At 37.9% G+C, this 9,776-nt stretch overlaps 1 long non-coding RNA gene across 1 annotated transcript; it reads right to left on the bottom strand.

Moving 5' to 3' along the window:
• Positions 1–6,177: 6,177 nt before the first annotated feature.
• LOC111272796 (uncharacterized) lies at positions 6,178–8,800 on the bottom strand. Its single transcript, XR_002687734.1, has 2 exons — positions 8,743–8,800; positions 6,178–6,815 (listed from the first exon to the last, which is right to left on the bottom strand). It is a non-coding gene; the product is annotated as an uncharacterized LOC111272796 (long non-coding RNA).
• Between the last annotated feature and the right edge of the window lie 976 nt (positions 8,801–9,776).

Raw genomic sequence — 9,776 nt, 5'->3', positions numbered from 1 at the left:
GGTGAGGGAGTTTCTGGAGGAGAGGACTATAGGTTGTACATGACGTAATCGAGGCCAGCATTCGAGTAGTATCACTTGCATAAACATAGCATGAAACGTAATGGAGGATATGTGCCTACGTAGGCGAAATGGTTGGAGAAAAGGAGACACACCTTAGGTGCTTTCTTTTATTGTACAAGCAGACAGGTAACGTGTTACTATGGGGTTCATTTTTTTGTCCATGACGTGAAATGTCGTATGACAAAGACCAGTCTCAGGTCGACCCAGATTGTGGATGTAAGTCACCAGGTGTTGCTGGCAGTTATTTCTTGTGCTGCTCATTAGGTGCCCGAATTTTTTAATAAATTCAAGTTGTATTTTTGTTATGTTCCGGTGTTGTCTTGTATAACCTGCGCAGTTTATTGATACGGTGATGGCATGGGCTAAGCGGCAAACAGCGATCGGCACATGCCTGATGAACTACAACACCGGAAATCACTACGGTCTTTTTGCATTGTCTAGCCTTCACGAACCTAGCACAGCTTAGATATATACAGCGAACATGTCCACTCTACAGTATAATAATAATTTTTCAAGCAGAGACCCGCACAAATTTACGTATGGCCAACCAAATGTAAGACTTCTAATTCTAACCTGGTTACTCTAACCCGTGGGCACTTGAACATGTGCAAGGATATGTGTACTTATGAACAAAGCGTCGTGAACAAAAAAAGGGCTGATTTAACGAGGTACATGGTGTTAACCCAAAGCGTTTAAAACCTTGCGCTTGAACCAGGGCTAACGTATTCCCGTTATACCTTTATTTAAACACGGGCGGCAAGTTTATTCGAAATGAAACCTTTTTACTACCTTATACACACAGTCAACCGTGTTACAGCTTCGCACTGAAGAGCGTAGATCGAAGTGTTACAGCGTCTGACTACAGTTTGTTTTCGGTAAATAGGAATGGGGGGCTACTCGAAGAGGGAAATCCAATTATTTCTGCACGTTAACCAACCAATTATACCGTGGAATCCAAGTTTTGGATTGGGTAAGCCTGACTGTACTGTAAGATAAAGATAGGCCTTCAGACTAAAGAGTATGTTTACCGTTAAAACAATGCTATTTAAACTGTAGACCTCAATTTCAATGCTCTGCAGTAGACTCTTGCAAAGAAATAAGCCTTTTTGTTTTTATTTATAAAAGCCGAACCTGTAGTAGTTTTAAAAGTAAATAAAGCAAAAATTATAATAGGTGAACTTCAATAAATATTAGATCAAACTTTTCTGCGGTTCTTTGCTTCTTTCTCTCGACCAGCATTTGCAAATTTGTACCGTAAGGTTGAGGAAACCAATGTTCCTTGAAAATCCTAGGAACTTTTATTTACTGTCTACCAGAATTTGTGAATTCCTATCATGTACTGGTGGCATATCATACATATCACAGGCGGCTCTGTTGAATTTCAACAAAAGCTAATCGCCAATAATGGGCCAATGCCCAAAGCAAAAAGAAGGTTAGTGCTTAGTAAAAATCTTAATTACTTTAATTGTACAGGAGTTCATATTAGAATAACTTTCTTGACCCACAAAAAAAACTAGTATTTATGTGTCATCGGCCCCCAGTGCGCTCGTGCAAACCAATTGTAATGCTCATGCTAAATATTCGAATAATAAATAACCGACAGACGATAATGTATTAGGTGTGAAAATAATTTCTAAACAAATGCTAGTTTGAATAAGTCGACTGAATGTCGATGAATGCGATACGTGAAGAATTTCCCAACCTGATCGAAAGATGATAATTCATGTCTTGTATAAAGCTGTGAAGCATTGTCATGCAACAGAATTCGTTTGCGACAACTAAACGGTCTTCTACTTGAATGAAATCTGGTTTAATCAAATGACGTTTCTAATATTTAAAATTCACAGTCTAAAGTAAACCTTTATAAATATGCAGAAGCTTAATTTCATTCATTTGATAAAGTATCTTTCTTTGCGCAAAACCCAATTTGTTGTCCGGGAAGTTCGCGTCTGGGCTCGGGATAGAAGATCCAATTTTTATCGACGACGTGATGCAAGCGATGAAGCTTCGTTTCCTAGCCGACTACTGAGACTACTGCTACGCAGTATCGTGCCTGTTGCTACTATATATTCAATCTACTGCCAAGCGACATTTCTGCCTTCGGTACCGTTCTCATTTGACGATTTGAAGCTTCTCGTAAGTTACTGCCAGTTGCTCAGAAAAATTCTTTTGATACCTGAGACTTTTGTTGAGCTGAAGCGTATTTTTATCCAACAATCCTCGAAATAAATTACCCAGAAATGTCCCTGAGGCTGCGATACTATACTATTACGAACCGATAAATTGTGCTCATATAAGTAAATTCTGTAAGAAACAAGTGGCCATTAAATTAACCTTACGAATAAGAAATGCAGTAATGGAGATTTGCTATAAATAAATCAGCGATAACGCATTGAGCGAATTAGACTTCGTTCTTATCGCGGGAAGAATATCACGTTCTGATTGGGATAGATCTCTTCTCGCAACAAAAATTTTGCTACTTAGGCTTACCAAAAAAGGACTGTAATAACAAAAAATATAAACATTGATTAAGGTAATACATTAGATAAATTAAAAAGCACAGGAGGACTCAAATTTGGTAATTTTCCATCTCGTGATAAGCATTCACGTCTTTTTTGTTTTTGAGAAAAACCACTGGAAAAAGTACGGAAGCCTAACCGCAATTTTGTACTATAATACTGTTTTTTTAACTATACGACCTTTGCCTTTGACATGTTACCTTTGACATTGTTGCCGCTTCAGTTTCGTACTAAGAAGATAATGCTTTTTAGAAAAATAAACGTTTTCAAACGCGGAAAGTCTTCGGCGCTCTTCGTCGAAGCCAAAGGACATAGTGACATGATCTCCTGTGTCGAGGGACCAACAAAGACGTCGATGAACGAGAGTTCATTACGTTGTGAAATATTTTCAGTTAATAACTTATAGAAGCTGTTTGCGGTTTCATGCTCATAAAAAAACAAACGTGCTGACTGCTCTGCCATAAGACTGAGAAACACTCAGTTGAAGAATATTTTTGTCTTATCAATTTTTACATATGATTAGACTCTACTGTAAAATTGTCGTCATCGTTTTGGCTTAGAATTAAACTGAATAAGACTATGGGCCACAGAGTAAATTTGTGATGCGTTAGTTTAAATGAACTGAGTGATTTTCACTTTATATTATCCCTGAGAGAGGCTCGAGCGACAGATGAAGACAAGTCGTAAAAACACTGGTCTGTCTATAACGCTTGTGCTTCCGGCGCCTATAACGTTCGTAAAAGAAAGATCTAAAAAATTAAACGCAGGACACATTTGTTTTTAGGAGAACAAGAGTTAGGAAACAAAGATCTGAAATTTACAATTTACACATCTTCGAGTAGCTTATATTTCCCTGTCTGCTTAGCTTGGGTAAAAATGAACCCCACCGGTATGCATAGAGCCATTAAACGTCGGCGGGGCAGAGCTTCTATGATATGGTTTTTCGAACCTGTTCCACTTCCTTCGAAGTTCAGCCGAAGACGAACTTGACGGGCAAACAGACAGACCCAACCGTACGCAAATCTGAGCTTGGACGCTATGAGAAACGAGCGATGGTTTGTGCTTTTTACCGGCTGTTCGGTCAGCTAAGCAAACATCTAACTTTATTAATTGAGCTAAAAAAGTCTTCTTACGTTAGAAAAGACAATTTGACAGTCGCCAATTAAACGTGGTTTACGAATTTGACGGGTTGTATTGCTCGGGCTATTGTACTAGTGTGTACCCAAATAATGAACGTGTTAACTGTAAGTAACAGGATAACTGTGCTCGCAGACTTAATGAAATCTCGGGTGAAATCTACCTAGTTATATTATAACTATCGGGCCGAATAGTTCTCGCCACTCAGTCTATCTGAAGATAAAAATGGCATGCGGTAAATGACGCAGACGTCTATGACCGCCGAAAGGGGTTACTTAGGGTATAATATGCGGTGATCGTCAGCCATTTGAAGTAATGCCTAACAGCTTAACACATGCAAGGCGTAGAAGACAAAAATGTTTTTTAGGATGTAATACGAATCACATCGAATGGGCACTACTGGTCTTCAAGAGAGCCTTTTTGTACACTGAACTATGAGAACGAGTCTTCACTAGCATGAAGTGTTTTATATTTATTTTTATTTAGCATGTTCGAATGAAGCATGAATTAAAAAAAAAAGAAAATTATTTTACCATTTTCAAGACTACCCGAACGCAACTGCGTTCCGTAACTTGAAGCTAGTTTTTATAATATATGATGCTCTATTTATATGATGGAACATACTCTGAAGTTTTCTTCAGTATTTTACTTAAAACGCCACATTAAGCTTACTATTACGCTTCGACCTTGACCTGCTTGTTATTAAGTATTATTAATAAATAGCAAATAGCATCTATACTTGAACGCTAAAAATGATTAAATCAAATGAGAAGAGCTTATTCGACTATTAATCTGAGTCATTGCGATTGCGGTCGCCGTAATAAAAAGCAAATAGGCTCACAATATAGTGGTTCCAGCGCTCACGCTAATAGTTTCTAGCGATCTAAATAAATATGTCGGATTTTATGTTCAGTACTCTCGTTGAGCGTAACTTCAGATGGCACCATTTACGTATTTCTACGTTTTTTCCACCATTATGTGTTTCTTGCAGGTTTTGAACCTACACTTTCGTGCTAACTCTATGATGCAAATTACGGCACAATCACGGCTTGTTTCTACGCTACTGGCCTTTGGCCTCGTAGCCAAATGTTCGACATTAAAAACTCCAAAGTGTACTCAAGTTTTCTCGATATCATACTCTCGCTGTAGCAGTTACTGCATGAAGCCTATTTAGCGCTTAACTACATGTTGGCAAGAACAGTACCGCAACAATTTCCCGATCAAATATAAGGCATGCACAAAAAAAGAAGAACGTAAATTAGAGACCATCATAAATCATAGGCATAACTCGATCTGTACCATTTTCACCAATTGATATTTTTGATATTTACGCATAACTGTTGCCAAACGGCATCGTCGCCATGTAAACTCCAAGTTGGTAAAAACCAGAAGACACAAAATTCTGGAACCGGCAATCTATCTACATCTGTTGTATAAGGGAAAATCTAAAATTAATGAAATGTATTAAATAAATTACATGACAAGATCATGTTTTGTGAAGAAGTATCGATGGCGTATTAATAAAAATATGCGACGAGCGAAAAAAATCCGTTGCCTGTCTTTATTGGTCTAATAGTATTAATAATCATGCAACCCTCGATAAAACGATCCAGATGCCTGGCCGTTTCATAGAACACGAAGGGTCCGAAAGTGATTTTACAGAAGTAGTAAAGAAAATTTACTTTGGTTATCTGTGTTCTGTGCATTGATCGATTCATGGGTTTCACGTGTGGTATTCACGTGTTTTAATACTATACTCCTTAGTTACGTTTCGTAAGCGAACTTGGTGGTGTTCTGTCTGGGTCAACAAGGTGTACTTTGAAATTTCATTCGACTGCCGCTAACAAGGGCTATGGCCCAGTAAGCATGAACAGGCCGAATTCCTTATTTGGGTGAGTTACTATCGACTCGTGCATACTTCTGACTATGCCGCGACATACGGATAATATCGAGAACGCCTTAGCGTATCACAGAAGCGGATAATAAAAAAAAAAACATAGGCTTCTGTTGGTGCGTTTTACTCCTACATGTTATTGCGCTCTGATCCTGGTTACTGAATTCAGAAAAAAGTCGTAGGCATCCTTAACACACATTAGCTTGATGATGGATAACAATTCGCGTACCTTGCACGATAACGTTACCTTCGGCTGTAACAGAACGATTATCCCACATTCGATACGAGAGACTACTCAGCAAACGATTCTACAGATTTCTGATTATTACCGCAGTTGTCCAGTTGAATCCAAACAAGGCTTCCAGTTTTTAGCTATTCACTCGACCGGCTCGTCATTGACCGCTCAGCCACTTGGCGTAGTCGATCTAGATAGGTCGAAATAAGCTCAGCTTCAGCGACGATATTTCGCGACGATAATTATCTTTATACATAAATGTTATTGTTTTGGGTTCGATTATTTTTAGTTCTATTTTGTATGTTCCCACTATTAAAGAAAACACACGCGAATAAAAGCAAGATATATATGTATATATATTTACCTATATTTAATTTTTTCCACGTTACTCAAAAGGTCTGTAAAAGCTGCCCAATATTGATGTATCGACATATTAATGATACAGACATAGAAATAACGCAATAGTATGATTTAAATAACTTTAATTTAAAACATAATATTTCATACTGTAATTGTGAAGTGTTATTTAACCTGCTAGATTCGTAATATATCTACAAAATCGTTGGATTGGTACGTAATTATGTAATATAAGTAAAGGATATCCATTCTATGTTGCAATAAAAAAAGGTTGATTGGTACCGAACAGTTTCAGTATTGGTTTTTATATGATTATGAAGTTAATAACAAATGAAATGTTTTAGGGACTATACAGTAACCTTCCGATATGCTATTGCATAATACATGTTCCGGGGTCTAAAGCGAAAGCGATAATGATGAAGGTACCAAGGTAGCGTTAATTTTTGGTTGTTTAAATTTTTGAGAAGTTGAACGTATGGAAGTCACAGGCTAAAACGAATCAAATTGTTTATTTTAACATTCATCTTCATGACAATTCAGGACGAAGGAAGGATTTCATTATGGCGGCAGCAGTACCAGTCAGAACTCCACATTTATTTGCTGAGAAGGTTGTCTGTAATGATGATAATAATAATAATAAATGCACTCGTGATACGGATGGCGTGTGATGATGCCGACATAAGCGTTTGCCTTTCGTTGCTATACGATATTAGGTATGAGTGTACCTACTTTTTATTCACCTGTATCGTTTATTGATATTGTCCCACTAGCGGTAACCTAGCCTTAATTAACGAAACGCTACAGCTGTAATTGAGTAAAGCGACGTGTGTAGCGAATGTTATCCACGGTGACAAGCTTTTAGAGAATATCAGCTACTTAACAGGACTTTCCGAAAAGCTTTCTCCTATTTCTGTAAATACATGATTTCAATTTGTCAGCTATTAAAGTGGCCACAACTTAAGCAATGCATAACTAAATAAGAACTCTAGACTATTTTTACTGCAGCAAAAATAGATCAATTTGATGAAGTTTATATATTCAAGCCTCTTTTTACTTTCATTGTTCGCAGATATTGAAATAGTAGTTTTGGCAAAGTCTTGTAGCTACTATGATCTGCGTACAGAAAAAAACGTGTCAAAATTAGCAACATTCAAACATCTCTGGTAATGCCCGTAGCAAGTTTTTCGAGCTAGCGAAATAACTGCACGATTTGAAAAGCGCAGATGTTTGTACGCAAGCTTTGTTAAATGAATTCGTGAATAGACATGACGGCAACAATCGCTAACTTACAATTAAACCGTTAGGCATTACTTCGAAAAATAACGCAAAATAAAGTGTGCCCTATGCCCGTATTCGAATTTAATGCCACCACACGTCGCTAATCCGTTACCCATTGTGCTATCATGACGATAACAGTTCATTGCCACTCCTTTCCTCATATTGATTATTGAGAACAGCGAAATTGCCAACTGATAAAAACCAGCGGAGCCGCATGACTATTTTCGTCAAGTTCACAGACTGAATGCATCCCGTGTTTTTGTGCAGTAGTAGATTACATATATATATAGGTATATACATAAGCTCAAAAAGTCTTTTAGAGGAACATTTTATGATTAATTAATACAGATACAGTCTTAGAATGTGTATGCTTGTGTGTTTCGTGAAATCCACTACAAGCAAGCCATCATATACCGAATGAAGCATTCAACTACAACTATTATACAATGCCAATGTTGAAATCACTCATCGTGGATAATGATACTGGTTTCCTCTGTCCCACAGTTGTGAACTTTCAATTTTCTAGTGGAATTAATAAATTCCACTAGTCAAGAGCTATCCGTTCCGTGCACCATGGCTGCTGGATAGTCAGATACACTCTGAGTCAATAATCACCTTGTGAATAGTAAATGCGTTTACATGTACATTTGTACTATTGTTGTGGGCCTAAATGATACGATAATTAAATCCGTCAGTACTCTTTAGCGAAACCATGTCACTAGGTTATCCTTTTGTTTGCCGGACGCACTTCGTGTGGCATGCGTCTGACAGTTGCTTGATCTGATATTCCAACGCCGACTGACAAATCAATCGCGTCAGACATAACAAAAAATTCAACTGATCATACCCAAATTAACGCTGTATTAGCAATAACTATAGGTAACTGTTTTCGGCAAATAACACAGAGCCTTCAGGACACTGACGCCATTCTTTAACGATAGCCGGAGCGATAATATAATTACAGATAGTAGATTAGCCTTCTTTGCCGGGTTTGAGTTGGTCTTCAGTCGACCCCAAGTAGACGTCGGTCGACTGAAGACGAGCAACACTGTTGGGCAATGAGACAGCATTAGTAACGGCAAAACATGTATCTAATCGATTCGATTCGACGAAATCGTGACACTGGTAATGCTGATAATGATTATGAAAAGGTAGCATCAAATGAACATTGCAACAGAGGCAGTTTCCAAACAATGCGAGCTGAAAAATTCCCAAGTAACATGTTGCTTTGCCGCACGCCACTACTGTATTCTCAATGTTACCGTTAGCGACCGCATGCTGATAACCTCTCGCTAGCCTATGTTAGATGGTGAGGTTCGTCCAGAGCCGAATGTAGTAAAATAACAATAGTAAATATTATGATCGGCCTAGCAGACGATTGGTAGGATGAGGTTCCGTCACGCCAGAAAATAGCTTAATTCAAATATAGGATGTGGTTCTATCAGCATGGTATTCAAAATGGTACACAGAAGCGCGACTTCTAATAAACATTTGGCTAACTTAACGTTCGTACTGGAGAAAATGACTTTACATACAATAATAGAGCAGTCAATACTGTCGAAGTCTCCTGCATTTTTTAGTTAAGAGGATACAAAATGGCATTATATGGAAACTCATTGATTTCGGTGAGGCTTGTCCTCTATCCTTGATAACGGGAGGCGGCAAAATAAGCTTAAGTACATGCTTTAAAGATAATCTTAGATGATTTATACATACGTATAACACGGTGAGGTGACGCCCGCCTGAACTGACCGTGAGTCGGTGACCAACATAGAAGCGTATCTAACAGATCTAAAAATTGAGCGCGGTCTACAGAAACAAACCCGTTTATACTAAACAATTGGTATGAATGTTATGATGAAATAATAATATCTCTAGAAAAAGTATCGTTTTGGATCATCGCATACAGCAGCCTTATTGATGTGGCTTTCACTTATTATAGCAAACGCTTGTGTTGCACGGTACCGGTGGTGGTATGGAAAAACGAATTCACAAGTAATATTAACTTAATTCTATCGTAAAATTCAGTATAAACTCACCGTTACTCCTTGAACTTGCGAAGTTCTCGTTTGGTTATCGACAAACTCGTGGCGATGTGTATGGAATCCCCTTAGAGGTTTTTGTGACATGTTTTAATTGTCAGTCTAATCCGTTTTCCCCATTTGAAATTGTAAGCAATTAGGGTAAGGTACATTTAGTTAATCCGAACATGCAAAGCTAATTTCACTTTCTCAGTTAGCGAGGCTATTATTTGATTTCCAATTGTCTCCAACTATCGTTAGTCGTTAAATACATT

The sequence above is a fragment of the Varroa jacobsoni genome, unplaced genomic scaffold, assembly GCF_002532875.2.
Source record: "Varroa jacobsoni isolate VJ856 unplaced genomic scaffold, vjacob_1.0 contig03304, whole genome shotgun sequence".
In the NCBI taxonomy this organism is placed as follows: Eukaryota; Metazoa; Arthropoda; class Arachnida; order Mesostigmata; family Varroidae; genus Varroa; species Varroa jacobsoni.
The sequence above is the reverse complement of the archived record's forward strand: the minus strand, read 5'-3'. Positions and strand labels throughout refer to the sequence as shown.